Source organism: Schistocerca serialis, chromosome 1 (genome assembly GCF_023864345.2).
Source record: "Schistocerca serialis cubense isolate TAMUIC-IGC-003099 chromosome 1, iqSchSeri2.2, whole genome shotgun sequence".
NCBI lineage: Eukaryota > Metazoa > Arthropoda > Insecta > Orthoptera > Acrididae > Schistocerca > Schistocerca serialis.
The window spans coordinates 219932544-219952705 of record NC_064638.1 but is presented as its reverse complement, the minus strand read 5'-3'; the positions used below and the strand labels follow the sequence as shown (position 1 = coordinate 219952705).

At 44.3% G+C, this 20162-nt stretch overlaps 1 protein-coding gene across 1 annotated transcript in view; it reads right to left on the bottom strand.

The window, feature by feature from the left end:
• Positions 1-19832, bottom strand: part of LOC126466175 (uncharacterized) — a 197061-nt gene extending 177229 nt beyond the window's left edge. Inside the window, exon 1 of the mRNA XM_050096363.1 lies at positions 19679-19832. The gene's annotated coding sequence lies outside the window, so the exon portion shown is untranslated. The remainder of the gene's footprint in view (positions 1-19678) is intronic.
• Between the last annotated feature and the right edge of the window lie 330 nt (positions 19833-20162).

The window sequence follows — 20162 nt, the reverse complement described above, 5'->3', positions numbered from 1 at the left end:
CTTTCTGCAGTACCTCACGATCATGCAACGACGTTACTTTCCCGCAGGCAACAGCATCGTCAGCGAACAATCATACAGTGTTGCTGATGTCAGATAAATCATTTATGTTTATTTTCTGTGCAACAGTCACCGCCAACATATTGTACTGGGTTCTCTTAGTCAAATATTCATCGAGTCAATCACTTACTTGCAAAGATTCTTCGTACGATCGTAGCTTGTTTGGTACTCGATGATGCGGTACAGAAATCTAGAAAGACGGAATTGACCCATTCACTTGGGTTCTGTTGTTTCAGGATGTATTTTGTGGACAAAGCAACCTATTGTTCACACGAGTGGTTTTTCCTGAATTCGCGCTGATTCTTTGAGAGGAGCTAGTTTTCCCACGCCTTGCAGCAGATGTAGATTAGCGCTATTGTTCTGTAATTCCGTCCACGTGCATACGAAAGTTTTTCAGAGGTGAGCTGGTTCAAAATGGCTCTGAGCACTATGGGACTTAACATCTGTGGTCATCAAACTACTTAAACCTAACTAACCTAAGGACATCACACACATCCATGCCCAAGGCAGGATTCGAACCTGCGACCGTAGCAGTCGCGCGGTTCCGGACTGAGCGCCTAGAACCGCGAGACCACCACGGCCGGCGGGTGAGCTGGTCACCGAGTATCAAATTTATTCTGTTGTCGGTCGTGGCTTCCAGTATATGAAATGCATATACACTGATTAGCCACAACATTATGACCAACTGCTTAATAGCATGTTATTCCACTTTTGGTACGCTATACAGTAGCGATTTCATGTCACTGTTTGATTTACATCCTATACCCGCACAGGGACAGACTATAATTACAAGCTCACGGTTTGGTTTTTGGGCATGGAACAACATATTGCAGGGCCCGCGTTGTTTCGATGTACTCTGTAACATTCTTCAGACATGGATGCATGCGAATACGATTTTTACGTACCACATATAATCCATTGGATTCAGATCCGGCGAATTCGGTTGCCAAGACATTAACGAGAAATCACTATGATGATCGTCAAACCACGGCAGCACGATTCTGGTCTTGTGGTGTCGAAAGAAGCCATCGCCGGCAAAGAAGACATCAAACATGAAAGAATGCTGGTGGTCTGTAACAGCATTCACATACGCCACAGCTGTGCTGGTGCCTTCGATTACAACAATGGTTCCCATGGAAGCCCACGTGAATGTCCCTCCATAGCTTAGCTCTTTCCTCACCGGCACGCGTTCGAGGCGAGGTCCGTTTTCCGAGCAGCCGATTGCCTGGATAAGGGCGTATCTGGAAGCAACCATCGACCTGTGATGCGATTCATCCGACCAGGGGACACGTTTACATTGTGCTTCAAATCTGCCACAGATCGCCATCATAACAATCTGTCCTTTGTCAAACTCACTGAAGTCTATACCATGAAGATGACGTGCTACAGACGCGAAATTTAACCGACAGGAAGAAGATGCTGTGATATGCAAATGATTAGCTCTTCAGAGGATTCACACAAGGTTGGCGCCGCTGGCGACACCTACAACGTGCTGACATGAAGAAAGTTTCCTACCGATTTCTCATACACAATCAGCAGTTGACCGGCGTTGCCTGGTGAAACGTTGTTGAGATGTCCCGTGTAAGGAGGAGAAATGAGTACCGTCATGTTTCCGACTTTGATAAAGGTCGGATTATAGCCTAGCGCGATTGCGGTTTATCGTATCGCGACATTGCTGCTCGCATTGGTCGAGATCCAATGACTGTTAGCAGAATATGGAATCGGTGGGTTCAGTAGGGTAATACGGAACGCCGTGCTTGATCTCAACGGCCTCGTATCCCTAGCAGTCGAGATGACCGGCATCTTATCCGCATGTCTGTAACGGATCGTGCAGCCACGTCTCGATCCCTGAGTCAACAGATGGGGACGTTTGCAAGACAACCATCTGCACGAACAGTTCGACGACGTTTGCAGCAGCATGGACTATCAAGCGCCTGCGATAGTGTACTCAACGACGAACCTGGATGCACGAATGGCAAAACGTCATTTTTTCGGATGAATCCAGGTTCTGTTTACAGCATCATGGTGGTCGCATCCGCGTTTGTCGACATCGCGGTGAACGCACATTGGAAGCGTGTATTCGTCATCGCCATGCTGGCGTATCACCCGGCGTGATGGTATGGGGTGCCATTGGTTACACGTCTCGGTCACCTCTTGTTCGCATTGACGGCACTTTGAAAAGTGGACGTTACATTTCAGGTGTGTTACGACCCGTTGCTCTACCCTTCATTCGATTCCTGCGAAACCCTTCATTTCAGCAGGATAATGCACGACCGCATGCTGCAGGTCCTGTACGGGCCTTTCTGGATACAGAAAATGTTCGACTGCTGCCCTGGCCTTCACATTCTCCAGATCTCTCACCAATTGAAAACGTCTGGTCAATGGTGGCCGAGCAACTGCCTCGTCACAATACGCCAGTCACTACTATTGATGCACTGTGGTATTGTGTTGAAGGTGCATGGGCAGCTGTACCTGTACACGCCATTCAAGCTCTGTTTGACTCAATGCCCAGGCGTATCAAGGCCGTTATTACGGCCAGAGGTGGTTGTTCTGGGTACTGATTTCTCAGGATCTATGCACCCAAATTGCATGAAAATGTAATCACATGTCAGTTATAGTATAATATATTTGTCCAATGAATACCCGTTTATCATCTGCATTTATTCTTGGTGTAGCAATTTTAATGGCCAGTAGTGTATTAATTGCCACATTCCCGGCGCGTATCATCGCCAGAACAATACCCCAGATCGTCTCTGCTTTGCTTATAGCCCTACTGCGCCTTGTATTTGCCCCGCCAGGCGGCATTCAGTTTCGCGATGGTCAATGATAATGTTTCAGGATCATCTACGGTAAGCACTGTATACGCCCATAGTTTTCAGACATCACTAAAGATTCATCTGTATAGGACAGTACCGTCGGACAAATGGTAGTAGTTAGGAGCAGAACTGGTATGCTTATATTAACAGTTTTATACGAGATATTTTGATGAATTGTTAGTGAAATGAAGATTCAAGTAGTCTCACTGCAAGTGCTTAATTTTTATTTTACTGTTACTACTTGGTTTTCTTTCTTCCTCACAACGCCGTCAGTGGTGTAGTAGATCCGCTGATCGTATTTTCACAGCCTCCCCTCCAATGTAGATCCTGTATTTACTAAAAATGGTTCAAATGGCTCTGAGCACTATGGGACTTAATATCTATGGTCATCAGTCCCCTAGAACTTAGAACTACTTAAACCTAACTAACCTAAGGACATCACACAACACCCTGTCTTCACGAGGCAGAGAAAATCCCTGACCCCGCCGGGAATCGAACCCGGGAATCCGGGCGCGGGAAGCGAGAACGCTACCGCACGACCACGAGCTGCGGACCCCCTGTATTTACTATCTGTGTGATAACAGGAACTGATCTGAGAGTACTAAATGTCATAAAAACTACACCAGTGCTGATCATATTCTGATATGAAAACCAACGTTGATAATGAGAGAAAAATTAACTGGTATGCATACCATTATATTTATGGTATAAACTTTAACATTAATTATTCTAAACACACAGTACCATACTATCTTTTAAGGCGAGCATAGAGGAGCTAGGACGGAACTAATCTTAAAAGGGATGGTGTATGTTATCTGTTAGAGTAATATTTAATTACAATTGTGGATTCACCCAATTAAAATAAGGAGATTTGATATATTATTAAAAACTGGAGGGGTACTTATATTACAAACGAGCAGCATCTCAACTAAGTTTTAATGCAATTTTTCTGAGCTGTAATTTCTATCGGCATTCTAGTTTAATTACGTTATCACTGTTTTACGTGTTAGTACGCCTACTACACTGTACAGTCACATTAATGTGACCACTACTCGCAAGCCTAAAAACGATCTTGACATGCAGGAAGAGTGTGAATGAGATTCTGGAGGTACCGGCAGGGATGTGAAGCCATACGGCCTACAGTGCAATGCCGCGCCAAGTTCCTCAATTGAGCATCCATTGCACGAACAGCTCGAGTAAGATAATCCCACAGATTCTCGATTGGGTTTAAATCCGAGGAGACTGGTGGCCAGATGAGCATGTTAAACTCGTTGTGGCGCTCTTCAAAGCACGCACATACACTGCGAACTGCGTGACGCGTTGCCTTGTTCTGCTGGCGGATGACGTCGTGTCGAGGAAGAATAAATTCCGTTTAGTGGTGGACTTGATCCACAAGGATAGATGCATATTTGTGTGGATCCACTGTGCTTTCCAGAACGAGGATATCACCCAGGGGATGCCACGAAAAAATCCCCAGATGATGGTGGTTTGTGAGGCGCTCAGCTTCGTGGTCATCAGCGCCCGTACAAGTTCCCATCCTTTCCACCTCCAGTCCCGCCATGTTTCGAATGATGATGATGAGGACAACACAAACACTCAGTCCCCAGTTGGAGAAAATCCCCGACCCGTCCGGGAATCGAACCTGGGACGCTAGCCACTAGACCACGAGCTGCGGACACATTCCCCAGAGCACAACGCTTCCTCCTCCGGCCTGAACCGTTTCGACGATTGTTGCAGGTTATTTGTTGTTTTCAGACGATTCGCGCCGTACCCTGCAACGACCATCTATCTGATGGAGCATGAAACGTGATTCATCTGAAAAGGCTACCTGTCCCCATGCAGTGGAGGTCCGTTTGCGGTATTTGCGTGAAAGTTCCAATTTTCGTTGCCGATGAACGGCAGTCAGCATGAGTGGGTGAGGCCCATACGCAGCAACACTCGCGCTACATCTACATCTACATATATACTCCGCTAGCCACCAAACGGTGTGTGGCGGAGGGCACAATTCGCGCCAAAGTCATATTTCCCCCCCTCTGTTCACTTGCGGATCGCGACTGTCTGAACGCCTCAGTACGAGCTCTAATTTCCCTTATCTTTGAATGGTGGTCATTGCGCGATTTGAAAGTTGGAAGATCGGATTTCGGAATTTAGTGAGCAGCCCCTTCCGTTTAGCGCGCCGTCTATCTGCAAATGTATCCCAATTCAAACTTTCTGTGAGATTTGTAACGCTCTCGCGATGCCTAAATGTACCAGTCACGAATCTTGCCGCTCTTCTTTGGACCTTCTCAATCTCTTGAATCAGACCCAACTGGTAAGGGTCCCATACAACCTTGGAGCCGGTTTCTAGAGCCTGTTGCATATCATGCAACAGCTGAACACCCATTGAGGAGACACTGTTGGTAAGCCGTCAGTTGCTCAACAGTTGCACTTCTATTCGCCCGTGCACATGTCTAGAGCCTATGCTCACTATTGTTTATGACCCATTGTACACCACAGTTTCCTCGGTTACTCTTTCGGGCAGCGTTATTTTGCCATGCATGTTATGCTTTAACCACGGTGGCACGCGAACGGTTCACAAATTTAGCACTTTTGGAAATGCTTCCACTATTGGCCCGAAAGCCTTTGGAAGTCAGATAAATCGCCCCGTTTCTGCTCTACAAGAACGACTGCCCCCCCCCCCCCCCCCCAACTATAACGTGACTGCACGCTGGACGGTGTACAACCAAGGCTAAGCCATGTGCATGAAGCAGCCGGAACCTATCTTCCAAGTACACTAGTGAAATTCCTCGAACAACTGTGGACAAAATATTGCTGTGAACCTATCTACTAAAGCGAAGAATAGTGATACAGCCGAAAATACAGCCGAAACCTACGACAGACGCGGTAGTAACTTTTCCGGCGACAATCGTATTGCCGCTATAATTGGCTTCTTCTCTCGATGCTCGTAATCGTTTGTTTGTGGCAAAGGGAACAGAATACACAGGAAATGTCACTTCGCAACATAGCGAAGTAAACGGCGCAGTAGAGTCTAGCTGCTGCAGTGTCGAAGATAGGATGCACAATGCCGAGACTTGACGCTTATCGGCATTATGACTGACGTCGCTGTATAGGAAAAAAAAAAAAAAAAAAAAAAAAAAAAAAAAAAAAAAATCAAACCGATAACTCAGTGATTGACGGTTTAGTATCAGAAGCAATGCTGCGTGTTTTCGTTGCCACAAACTGGTGCTTAGATGTAACAGTTCTCGCGTCGTTCTTGCTGTGAAGTAAATCCAGTTACATACGTCTGAATGCGATTATAAACAACGAATAGTGCACTGTGTTTTGTTTTTAGTAATTGATGCTTTTACAAAATTTTAGATGTAGCATCCACGCTGTGTCAGGCAGAAGGGATGGAAAGAAAACTAGAGTTCGACACTGTGTCGACGATGAGGCCATTAGAGACTTAACACAAGGTCTGCTCTACAAGCATTGGAGACAAAGATCCAGTCTCAGGCGGGGATTTTTGGAAAGGAGTTTACAGTTATAGCATCTGACTTACAACCATGACAAACCTCTTGAAATGTTGGTGAGTGCCGGGGATACTGGACTGTTTTTAAATTAATCCTAGAATGATAGCCCAGTGTATGCGAAAGTATATTTGTTTACGAGTATACGGAGTAAAGTCGATGACTTGCTCGACTTTTACATGGCAGTTTCTTGGACAGTAGACAAGGGTGAAGACAGCGTTTCTGATATGAAATAAGGTATAATTACTTTTTAATTAGAGAAAAGGTACGGTTTCTCGTTAATGAAACAGGGGCACGATTATCCGTCGTCTTACTGTGCTGGATACAATTCTTCATTAAGCTAAACAATGTATAAAGCCTAATTTCATCGGTCGTGTGAAGGACAATATCATTTTCCATCTGAGCAAACTACATATAATGTTCAACCTCACTATCACATAATTGTAATGGGTTAGGTAATATGCTCTCTACTCGTGGCTTCTCGTACATTTGATATTACATTCTCACACACAATATTAGAGACGTCACAAGAATATTTACAATGACCGTCGAAGGCAGTATATCGTGTATTTCTAAGTAACAATTTTATTTCAAAATTAATTTTGTACGAAAAATTTGCTTCTACACAATATAAACTTCAGCCATTATTACCCGTATTACAGAAAAAAATTAGACGAAAGAGAGAGTGAAAGAGTGCCCGTTAAAAACATACGTGTCTGTCTAAAAACGCTGTTGACAGGTGTGCTATAGAAAAAACCCACCATGCGAAAAAACAGATAATAGATTTACAATAAATTTAAATACGAGGGTTGGATCTTTAATAGTGGCAACTATTTATTTACAGCTCGTACAAAATAGATACGTTTTTCAAAGTTTTACTGACCTTCAAAGTAGTCACCAGCACTATGTATAACCCGTTGCCAGCGATGTGGAAGTCGTAGGATACTCTTAGCAGCGCCGATTGTGTTGACAGTTCCAGCGGCGCAGTCTATTGCCCGACGAATTGGTAGCAGTTCTGAAGCGAATGCCGTGAAATGTTTCCTTCAGTTTAGAAATCGAGCTGAACTCACGAGTGCTTAAGTCAGAGGAGTGCAGTAGATGGTATAGCACTTAGCAGCCCCATCATTCAAACAAATCAGTAACAGCTAGGACTGCACGTGCTTGAGCATTCTCCTGCAAATCGATGGTCAGGTCCTGCAGAAAGTGTTATCACTTCTGTCACTATGCTGTTCAGTTTTGGAACACAGCCTCCTCCCAAGCCCGCCCGGCTAGCCGCGCGCTCTGACGCGCAGCTTGCCGAGCGGGAAGGCGTGCCGGTCCCCGGTACGATCCGCCCGGCGGATTAGTGTCGAGGTCCGGCCAGCCTGTGGATGGTTTTGAAGGCGGTTTTCCATCTGCCTCGGGGAATGCAGGCTGGTTCCCCTTATTTCGCCTCAGTTACACTATGTCGGCGATTGCTGCGCAAACACTGTCTCCACGTACGCGTACACCATAATTACTCTACCACGAAAACATTTGGGGTTACACTAGTCTGGTATGAGACGTTCCCGGGAACCCAGGATTCGGTGTGCGGCGGCGGTGGGGTGGGTGGACTGCTGTGGCCTGTTGTGGGGTTGTGAACAACTGAGGGCTACGACGGGATGAAGCCTTTCCGTCGTTTTAGGTCCCCAGTTCAATACACAATACGCACACCTGCTCCCAAAACATGGAAATCAAAGAGTTTGCAGTAGATTTGTTTCACAGTATCGAAGATGAAGAAGTGCCCATAGCTTTTAAGATATGAGTTTGAGGCTATATTTACTACACATTTTTGCTTCGAATGATCATTGTGTCACACCCCTGATAACTGATCATCTCTCCTGGGACACCCAGTATAAAAAGAAAAGTAGCATTTGGCTAAAACTATCTAAACACGTCAAACCATGTGTTTCGGAACGATTCACTCAACGAATTAAAATATATTTCTTACTGTAATAACTGCTGTCGAACTAGTCATATTCCACTCATTTGTGTCACTGTGCCTACATCAATACCATTATCTACCATTTTACAACTAAAGCCCTATGAACGTGTTAGGAGCTAAGGTCATGTCTGTAGCGTCAGATATATATTTTTACCTAAAAAATAATTTAGCTATTATAAAATTTTTAGACAACAGGATGTATCGCTGAAAGTGAATTGGTCACTTAGGTTCTAAAGTTACAGCTGTTACTTCAGAATGTTGCAATAGCTGAAATCGCGATCGTAAATAAATAATTTAATAAGAGTTCAGCATTTTATAACATTAGAGTTCCATTTGCAACCGCAGTTGACTGACGACTGAACAGATCTGCATAATGACTTACCACATGCCACTTCACATTTCTGCTAGCGTATCTACAGATTAGCGTGCGCCTTATAATTTTTCTTAAACAAGTTTCTGGTTGAAACATTAGTTCCTTGCCGTGCTGATGCTATAAAGTAGGATATTGAGGGCTGCTTGGGTCCCACATCAAGAATAGCGCTGCCTGCGCAAGCCAGAGATAGTGATTCGAGTTCCAAGTACGGGAAACGGATACGTTGGGTCCAGTGATACCTTCACAGCAGCTTATTGTATCACATAATGACGTACTTTCCCATCCCTGTGGCTCCTGAACGGTGGGAGAATGGCGATTACCCAGCATTTTAATACTCTGACTTTCGCAGGTATGTATGTTTGAAGCTGAAGGAAACTGACTGTGGATCCACGTAAGGAGCACCACAGAGTTCATTGATGCCAGACGTCTGTAAGTGAACGATGAATATGGATACTGTCGGCACTAACGACACGAGGGACTGCAGCAATGCAAAACGGAAGACAGTACAGATGACGTAAACGAGATTCCTGTGGGGGGAAAATGGAGCATTGTCTTTCCTGCAGGTAACAGCGAGAATTACAAGAATACGTAAATTCTGCCTGCTGACAATTTTTTATTACAGACAAAACTGAAACAAGTATCTTCGTCAATCACTTATTATTTTCTTTCACTACACGGTCATAGTACTGCAGTGGAGTCATACATTACAAACTATGACACTGTTACATGGCGTTGCAGCAAGAAGCATACTACCGACTGTCATATACTCACTCATACACGCATTTGTACACCCAGGACCCGACAGCAAACACGAAGAAAAAACAGTCCAACGGTCGATTAGAGATATAAATATAATGCCTTGTAATTCAGGCATAGTGACAATGATTTTTGGACAACATGATTGTGGAGATGAAGCAGCGATTAGTACGATTAATCAATTATTCAAAAACAGACTTAATCGCATTTATTATTATTATACCGCCAACCTGTTTCAATCCGACATAGGGGTCATCATCTGGGCGTTTACACTGTGAAATTATAGATACCCGTCAGAAAGACTCCATTCTACAACAGCTAAAATTGCGTAAATATTAAAATATGTTACCCATTGGTCGACTGCTGGTGGTGTCACTCCTGTCTACGTAACGACAGAAAACTATGCGATACTAACCCTTCCTAGGGGCTTAAATAGCGTGCTGAGATTACGTGAATAGACGGCAACACCCCCAGCTGCAATCAACGGCATTAAATACAAAATGTTCAAATGTGTGTGAAATCTTATAGGACTTAGCTGCTAAGGTCATCAGTCCCTAAGCTTACACACTACTCAACCTAAATTATCCTAAGTACAAACACACACACCCATGCCCGAGGGAGGACTCGAACCTCCGCCGGGACCCATTAAATACAGATTATTATGTGTAATTACTAGTCACCTTGGTTTAGCATAAATTTAAGTGACAGTAAATAACAGAAAACGGAACCATCCCATTTAAACAGAATTAAATTAGAGTGTTAATTATAAAATAATAACAAATGTTCCGTGGTCAACTCGTAAAATTCGTAAAAGTATATTACATTATGTGACTAATATAAAGTAAAACAACTTGTGACACACAAAAACTGGTGTCGCCTTGTATTATAATATATCTATTCGTATATTTACATAGAAAACATTTGAGTCAATTTACTAAAACGGCTAATATGGAAGGACTACAAAACCCTCTTTTCCTTGCGGTGAGGACGTCGTTGCCATGGATTATAAAGCGTATATCAGGTGCCCTCTAGTCTGTGTAGCGAAGATCATGACGACGGTAATGGAATGGTTCCGTTTTCTGTTATTTACTGTCACTTAAATTTATGCTAAACCAAGGTGACTAGTAATTACATATAATAAACTGTATTTATGCCATTGATTGCCGCTGGGGGTTTTGCCGTCTATTCACGTGATCTCAAGCACGCTATTTAAGCCTCTACGAAGGGTTAGTCTCGCATAGTTTCCTGCCGTTACGTAGACAGGAGTGACACCACCAGCAGTCGACCAATGGGTAACATATTTTAATATTTAGTTAATTTTAGCTGTTGTATAATGGAGTCTCTCTGACGGATATCTATAATTTCACAGTGTAAACGCCCAGAAGATCACCCCTTCGTCGGGTTGAAACCGGTTGGCGGTATAATAATAATAAATGCGATTAGGACTGTTTTTGAATAATTGATATTGACAATGATTATGATCTATTCTGTCCATATGGCCGGTTCATCACAGCAAGTCCAACAATCTCCAGTCCTCTCAGTTTTCCACCATCCTTTTCGTTGCAGCTTTTGACATTTATCTTGATGTCGTCTGTTAGCTGGTATCTTCTGTTTCTTCTTACGTTTCTCTTGCTTCTAGGGGATCCACCATGATGCAGTCTCTCCCTGTTTTATCTGTCTATTTCACGCCATTCATTCTTCTCCAAAACGGAGACCGTTTAGGGGGTTTGGAGATGAGGATTTAGTGTGCATGTTTCCGTACCATACACTGCAACGGACCATTTACAATGAGGTGACAAAAATTAAAGGATAGCTCCTAATATCGTGTCGGACCACCTTTTGCTCGAGGAAGTGGAGGAACTCGACTTGGTGTGGACTCAAGTCGTTGGAAGCCCTCTGCAGAAATATTGAGCCATGCTGCCTCTATCGCCGTCCATAATAGAGGAAGTGTTATCGCTACAGGATTTTCTGCACTAACTGACCTCTTGATTATGTCCCATAAATGTTCGAAGGTATTCGCGTCGGGCTATCTGGGTGGTCGAATCATCCACTCGAATTGTCCAGAATGATCTTCAATCAAATCGCGAACAATTGTGGCCTAGTGACGCCGCGCATTGACACCCATAAAAATTCCACCTTTGCTTGGAAACAGGAAGTCCATGAATGGCTGCAAATGGTCGCCAAGTAGCCGAACATAGCTGTTTATAGTAGACCATTTTCTCAATGGACTAGAAAATCCAGTCCATTCCGTATAGGCCTAAACACTGCCCACACCATTATGGAGCCACCACCAGCTTGCCCTGTGCCTTGTTGGCAACTTGGGTCCATGGCTTTGTGGGTTCAGCGTGTAATGGTACTTGAATTACGTAATCATTACGGCAACTCACCTCAACCTCTCGATACCAGCAATATTCTACTGTGTTTCTGTAAAATAGTTAACATATTTCTGTGACAACATCCAGATTTGATTTCATTAATGTAGAGGTACTTTGATACATCGATAAGTTTATATTGCAATGATATTATTCTTATGTGTATTCTTTCTTTTGCCTTATGATCTTTGGACATACTTGTAACTCTGAATTTTTGGCGCGTAAGCTGTTATTAGGGAATCAAGTCTTGGTCGTCATGTTGAAAAGACGCAAATTGTAGTCAGTTTATAAAATGTGAACTTTAACAGTGAGGAAGATATTTTCAAGTATGTTTTATATTGTGAAGTGATATTGCAACGAAAGTGATAAAAAAGAAGTGTAACTTAAATTCGGAGTGCTGATTACTTTCTTACATCACCATTGTCCTAAATTGCAAAAGTTTAATCTTCAAGAATGGTTTATGAAACACATCAATAGAACTTCTGAATATCGCAGAATAACACTTAGGCCTCTTTGCATCCGAGCTTGGAATCATCACTACCTAGACTTTCGACGATTGAGCCATGAGTTTACAACGAGACCAGCGTGGGAAACACGAAAAGATGAGTGCCTAGTTTATCCATTATTTTAAGAAATGACTTTAATAACTGTGCTCTAATGACACCTGCCACATAATATAACTTTGTTGTTGCCCGAAAATGCAATATTTAGCAGCGTGAGCAACAATACAATCATAATTAATTTTTGACCTTTGTTGTGGTAGGGTTGTTAGAAGCGCCAGACTCTAACCCAACCATCACCTCTTACCAACTGAATATGGGACTCACTTGACCAAGACATGGTTTGTAGTCGTTTAGGGTCTACCCAGTATGGTCACGAACCAAGGAGAGGCGCTGAAGGCGATGTGCTTTTAGCAAAGGCGCTAGCGTCGGCCGTCGGCTCCCATAGCCCATTAACGCCAAATTTCGACGCACTGTCCTAACCGATATGTTCGGCGTATGTCCCACATTGATTTATGTACGTTCGCAGCGTTGCTTGTCTGTTAGCACTGACAACTTTACGGAAACGACGTTGCTTTCGGTCGTTAAGTAAAGGCCTTCGGCCACTGTTGTCCGTGCTGAGAAGTAATGCCTCAAATTCAGTATTCTCAGCATACTATTGACAATGTGGATCTTGGAATATCGAATTTTCCCGACTTCCAAGATGGAATGTCCCTTGCTTCCTTTTAAACTGCGTGTACACAGTGTTACCGCCATCTGTATATGTGTATATCGCTGTCCGATGATTCGTCACTTCAGTGTGAAGCATTTAACTAATTTCCTAAGTTATTTTTTTAATGGGCTACAGAAAATAAAATTTTTTAAAAACATTTATTTTGCAGTAGTTACCTTTGTGTTCGTTTCTAGATTACATGTCATGTTACCGTTCACATCCTTCTAAACTGAAGTCCCGAACTTATTCCAGTTACATATCACAAATCCTTGCACCACTGTCTCATATTTGGAATTAGGTTACTTGTGTGAGTGTCCGCAGCTCGTGGTCGTGCGGTAGCGTTCTCGCTTCCCGCGCCCGGGTTCGATTCCCGGCGGGGTCAGGGATTTTCTCTGCCTCGTGATGACTGGGTGTTGTGTGATGTCCTTAGGTTAGTTAGGTTTAAGTAGTTCTAAGTTTTAGGGGACTGATGATCATAGATGTTAAGTCCCATAGTGCTCAGAGACATTTGAACCATTTTGAACTTGTGTGAGTGCAGATGTGGTGTCAACTTCCTCTAGCGGGCCACCAAGGCCTCACTGCTTCTATGCCACGACATGTCGCCGCTGTTATCCGTGCCAAAGATGCACGTTCTGTCTGCGAGGTAGGTGGTCATGTTCTGGTTGATTAGTGTATTGTATGTCTTAGTACAGTGTCATTCACAGTGCACATATTACGCAGACTATAAATTTGTGTTTTGCGTCTTCAGCCAATAAGGTGTTGTGTGTTTAAGACGAGTATTAAACAGATTAATTCATTTGCAAAATAATGAGACATTGGAAGCTTTTTGTACACGGGAGTTTAATTCTATCAACAATTCGGGATGGAAGGTACACGATGAATCCCGAAGCCAACACGTGCTAGCACGCTGGTGTTACGTCCTCATTCTGCAAGACAGTGAGTACATTTTGCTGGTCTGCACAGAAGATGTAGAGAAGTTACCACTGGCGTACAAATTTTATAGAAGGCTGTCTAACTTTGACGTGGGCATTCTGTCTCCCTTTCGGGAGTCGCTTCGCTTTTTCCCTCCGTGTACCTTCCAGATGGAGCGGTGACTTTTGCTGTAAACGTGGGGTACCAATCGCACTATTTAACCTCACTATTTAACCTTCACTAAATCCACAGTAAAGTCGTCCTGACGTCTCGCGGACCTATGATACCAGTTGTGTCATTATTATTCGGTAGACGTGTTTATAAAGATTTCGAGTTTATTGCGATTATTCTGGTGCAATATACACTCCTGGAAATTGAAATAAGAACACCGTGAATTCATTGTCCCAGGAAGGGGAAACTTTATTGACACATTCCTGGGGTCAGATACATCACATGATCACACTGACAGAACCACAGGCACATAGACACAGGCAACAGGGCATGCACAATGTCGGCACTAGTACAGTGTATATCCACCTTTCGCAGCAATGCAGGCTGCTATTCTCTCATGGAGACGATCGTAGAGATGCTAGATGTAGTCCTGTGGAACGGCTTGCCATGCCATTTCCACCTGGCGCCTCAGTTGGACCAGCGTTCGTGCTGGACGTGCAGACCGCGTGAGACGACGCTTCATCCAGTTCCAAACATGCTCAATGGGGGACAGATCCGGAGATCTTGCTGGCCAGGGTAGTTGACTTACACCTTCTAGAGCACGTTGGGTGGCACGGGATACATGCGGACGTGCATTGTCCTGTTGGAACAGCAAGTTCCCTTGCCGGTCTAGGAATGGTGGAACGATGGGTTCGATGACGGTTTGGATGTACCGTGCACTATTCAGTGTCCCCTCGACGATCACCAGTGGTGTACGGCCAGTGTAGGAGATCGCTCCCCACACCATGATGCCGGGTGTTGGCCCTGTGTGCCTTGGTCGTATGCAGTCCTGATTGTGGCGTTCACCTGCACGGCGCCAAACACGCATACGACCATCATTGGCACCAAGGCAGAAGCGACTCTCATCGCTGAAGACGACACGTCTCCATTCGTCCCTCCATTCACGCCTGTCGCGACACCACTGGAGGCGGGCTGCACGATGTTGGGACGTGAGCGGAAGACGGCCTAACGGTGTGCGGGACCGTAGCCCAGCTTCATGGAGACGGTTGCGAATGGTCCTCGCCGATACCCCAGGAGCAACAGTGTCCCTAATTTGCTGGGAAGTGGCGGTGCGGTCCCCTACGGCACTGAGTAGGATCCTACGGTCTTGGCGTGCATCCGTGCGTCGCTGTGGTCCGGTCCCAGGTCGACGGGCACGTGCACCTTCCGCCGACCACTGGCGACAACATCGATGTACTGTGGAGACCTCACGCCCCACGTGTTGAGCAATTCGGCGGTACGTCCACCCGGCCTCCCGCATGCCCACTATACGCCCTCGCTCAAAGTCCGTCAACTGCACATACGGTTCACGTCCACGCTGTCGCGGCATGCTACCAGTGTTAAAGACTGCGATGGAGCTCCGTATGCCACGGCAAACTGGCTGACACTGACGGCGGCGGTGCACAAATGCTGCGCAGCTAGCGCCATTCGACGGCCAACACCGCGGTTCCTGGTGTGTCCGCTGTGCCGTGCGTGTGATCATTGCTTGTACAGCCCTCTCGCAGTGTCCGGAGCAAGTATGGTGGGTCTGACACACCGGTGTCAATGTGTTCTTTTTTCCATTTCCAGGAGTGTATTTTGGTTATTATTATCCGTGTCTCGTAATAGGCGCATTTGCCTCTCCCAGGCCCACTTCAGCCTGAGTAGAGTGGTGATTCGCAACGAATTCTGAGAATAAATGGAGTACATCTGGAAGAAATGATTAATGAACTTTTGGAGGACAATGATTACGAGATAGAAAGTGATGGCTAGTTTTCAAAACAGGAATTGGATGATGGTGCTGATAATGGACAGGACGACATAACACGGATGAAGATGATCTCAGTAAAAGATAGTCATATCACTGTGATTCGTACTTTTATGGTAGGGGAAACTGCTTCAATTGGAGAAAAGCACAACCATCAACTAACGTCAGAACAAGACAACGTAACATACAGTGTTGCAGATTCCTGAGTTGCAACTTACGCATAAATCCTTGGATAGTGTCGGAAGTTCCATGCGGCTTTTCGCGGATGATGCTGTAGTATACAGAGAAGTTGCAGCATTAGAAAATTGTAGCGAAATGCAGGAAGATCTGCAGCGGATAGGCACTTGGTGCAGGGAGTGGCAACTGACCCTTAACATAGACAAATGTAATGTATTGCGAATACATAGAAAGAAGGATCCTTTATTGTATGATTATATGATAGCGGAACAAACACTGGTAGCAGTTACTTCTGTAAAATATCTGGGGGTATGCGTTCGGAACGATTTGAAGTGGAATGATCATATAAAATTGATTGTTGGTAAGGCGGGTACCAGGTTGAGATTCATTGGGAGAGTGCTTAGAAAATGTAGTCCATCAACAAAGGAGGTGGCTTACAAAACACTCGTTCGACCTATACTTGAGTATTGCTCATCAGGGTGGGATCCGTACCAGATCGGTCTGACGGAGGAGATAGAGAAGATCCAAAGAAGAGCGGCGCGTTTCGTCACAGGGTTATTTGGTAACCGTGATAGCGTTACGGAGATGTTTAATAAACTCAAGTGGCAGACTCTGCAAGAGAGGCGCTCTGCATCGCGGTGTAGCTTGCTGTCCAGGTTTCGAGAGGATGCGTTTCTGGATGAGGTATCGAATATAATGCTTCCCCCTACTTATACCTCCCGAGGAGATCACGAATGTAAAATTAGAGAGATTAGAGCGCGCACGGAGGCTTTCAGACAGTCGTTCTTCCCCCGAACCATACGCGACTGGAACAGGAAAGGGAGGTAATGACAGTGGCACGTAAAGTGCCCTCCGCCACACACCGCTGGGTGGCTTGCGGAGTATAAATGTAGATGTAGATGTAGGAATCCAGATACTGAAAAACATTTTACTCATAACATTTTAGGTGCGTTCTACAGTGATCGAAGAATAACATCGGTAAAATGAGAGTACTCTCAAAACAACATATCTTTTGTACATGATTTTGATGGCCTGTACCTGAAAAGTTTTATGGGCTTACTTGTATTGGCTGCAATCTCCAAATGTGGCAATGAATCCATAGACAATCTTTTCTCGATGGTTGCAACCGGACGTATTATTTTTCACAGTGCTGCAGGGAGAAGTTTTCGTTCATATCGACAGCCCTTTTATTACAGGACCAAGTTGACAGGATATTAGGGGCAAAAGAAGATGCGACAGCCGCAGTGTCAAACATTTTAATAGATTTATCGTGAAATGTCAGTAGTGTTACTCTGCAGGCTGTGCTGTATGCATTGACGAATTACTTTTGCCTTTCTGTGGTCGATGTAGATTTCGGATATACCTGTCAAGAAAACCGGTGAAATAATGGTTAAAAATTGTTGCGTATGACAGACACCAATACCTGGTACTTAGATAACGCCTGTACTGTGACCTCTAAAAATTTGAAAGTTAACATCAAAATGTGAATTTATTCTTGAAATTTTCCAGGGATTCTGTTTGATTCCTAGTCGTTTAACAATGTCTGGCATAGCATAGGATTAATGAGTAAAAGTTCCAGTTTTTTCCGGAAATAGCTTGTGTTTTGTTTGTACTTTCTTCCTGATTATTAGTATTTCGCCGTCATACGTTTTAAAACACACGTTGTAGCTATTTGAGGTCGACAAACAATACATGGTTCAAATGGCTCTGAGCACCTTGTGACTTAACTTCTGGGGTCATCAGTTCCCTAGAACTTAGAGCTATTTTAACCTAACTAACCTAAGGACATCGCGACCGTCGCTGTCGCGCGGTTCCAGACAATAGCGCCTAGAACCGCTCGGCCACTCCGGCCGGCTACAAACAATAAGTTAAGACAATATTGTATAAATCAGTAGTTAACTTCTGGAGCCTGACACACCTTGATTCCACTTACATTACAAAATCGTATGATACCATGTCATTTGAGGATTAAATCTTTTTTTCTGGTGAGAGTCGAATCTCTGGCATAGACTCCGACCGCTAGGGTTCGGTAAGACTGAGGGATCTGTGACAAGAAGGCGCGCACCTCAAATAGACAACTCACGCCCTCAGATCTCTGTTAGTTTCTGAGGATAAAGATAGGACCGCGATCGAGAGAGGTGAGCTGTGCTGTGGAGCATTACAAAAGTTATCGGTGGGAGACCACCAAGGGCAACTATGACGACTCGCCAGCCTCCTGCTTCCCTAGAGCTTTTTCTGGTTATCTATTTCGCCGGTATTTTGTGGATGACCCATCGACATGAATTACATATTTCCTACGGAATTTCGCTACAATCCATTCGGGTTTTTGACTTTTGCAGTACCTCGTGAGACAACATGTTTTCCACAGTTTGTTACTCACGACAAAATTTTCAGTCCAACGTATTTGTAGGACCTTTCTGTGTATTTCTCAGCTTTTAGCGCAACTACTACTCGTACGCCGTCCTGACGCGAACACTAGAAACATAGTCCACAAAACCGTTAAAACAAGCGCGCAAACGAGTACAAACTACTGGAAGCAAGTCAAGTGAAAAATAAACGCGATGTGGCGCAAGAAACTCTTTGAAACAAGATTTGCATCTGACATTTATTCAGCTACGTATTTCTCTTCGCTTATAAGTCTATTGAAAATAGCAGCTGCAGAATAGTGTACAATTTCTGTAGAATGATTAAGAAAGTGTCATTCAATCGCAAATACTTTCCATGGCAAGCATTCAATAAACAAATTCTGCGGTACTTACACAATATGTTTTTAACCACATAATTCTCGACGGTGTGTATTTAAAGGAATGACAGTTTTCAAAAATGTAAACAACACGGAAATAGTTCTGACTGTCCGTTCTGGGCTAAGACTACCTTTGAGAAACCCGTAATATCACAGCCAAGGACTTGATAGATAAAATCAGTGCACTAAACAAGCTTCTGCGCATCGGTAACAGCAATGAGCAAATTTTCCACGTCCTTCGAATAGCCACAAGATGCTTCCCTGCTCAAAACGGTAATAACAAGATCGCTACTTGAAGCAACCTAAATGGTAGGAAAAATAACTTTTTATTCTTGTATGTGAGCCTAAGTCGAAAGCTTTGTGAGCTACACACTCTATTGTTATTCAATGCTACGTCAAAGAACCACATATATATGCATTGTTTGAAAATATTGGCAAAGAAGGTTAAACTGTACTTGACACCTTATCTGTCAATTAACGTCATTCGAAATTCCATCCAAGGGCATCAGATATCGCACGAGCATGCAACAGTACCTGTCTGCAACGGCCACGAGAGCATCCACACACATCTAGCGATTGTTTAGGAAGCTACCACAAACTACACTGTGATTGCATCATACAGTCACAAATTTATCACATTAAGAAAAATGAATAGTACAGAGAGAAAAAGCATTGGAAATTAACAGCTGTCTTTTATCCATTAGTTTAGAATGTTGTTCTGACAATATGAGGTGCGCGCGAAGAATTTGTACCGATGATTTCGCGGAAACGCTTGCTGACGCATCTGTCCATTTCACCACAGACCAGAGATTACAATTAGATAGAGGTACTCACTCTCAGTAGTAGGATTTAGTCTTGGAATATGGAAGTGCGGATGTTCTGGCCCTCCTGAGCAGCTGCCGAGATTTCGCACTAACACGGGTTGCGGTTCTGCGTGAACTCAAGCGTAATCTGCCTGGCTGATAACACGATGCGCCGGTAGTTGCCGCCACTTGTTGCCTTACGTTGTGCCATCTAGCGCCGGGAGGAAGAAGCTCAAGAAGCGGGACTTTCGGACTAGTTACGCCGAGCTGCCGCTCAGCGCTGTGTTGCTTCTGAGGCTATTGAGCTTAAGGGCCGGTTGTACAATCTCGGGGTAAATACTGGGCTAACTAAACGAGAAATAGGCTAACCATGCATTAACTTGAGTGCAAGTTGTACGTCGCCATTTTATTCCTCGGTTAAGCTGCAGCAACTGAAGAGGACTCCGGGTATTTTCGCGTACTTCATTTCATATTTACTCGGTCGTCTGCAGAAATAGCGTGTCAAACATGAGAGA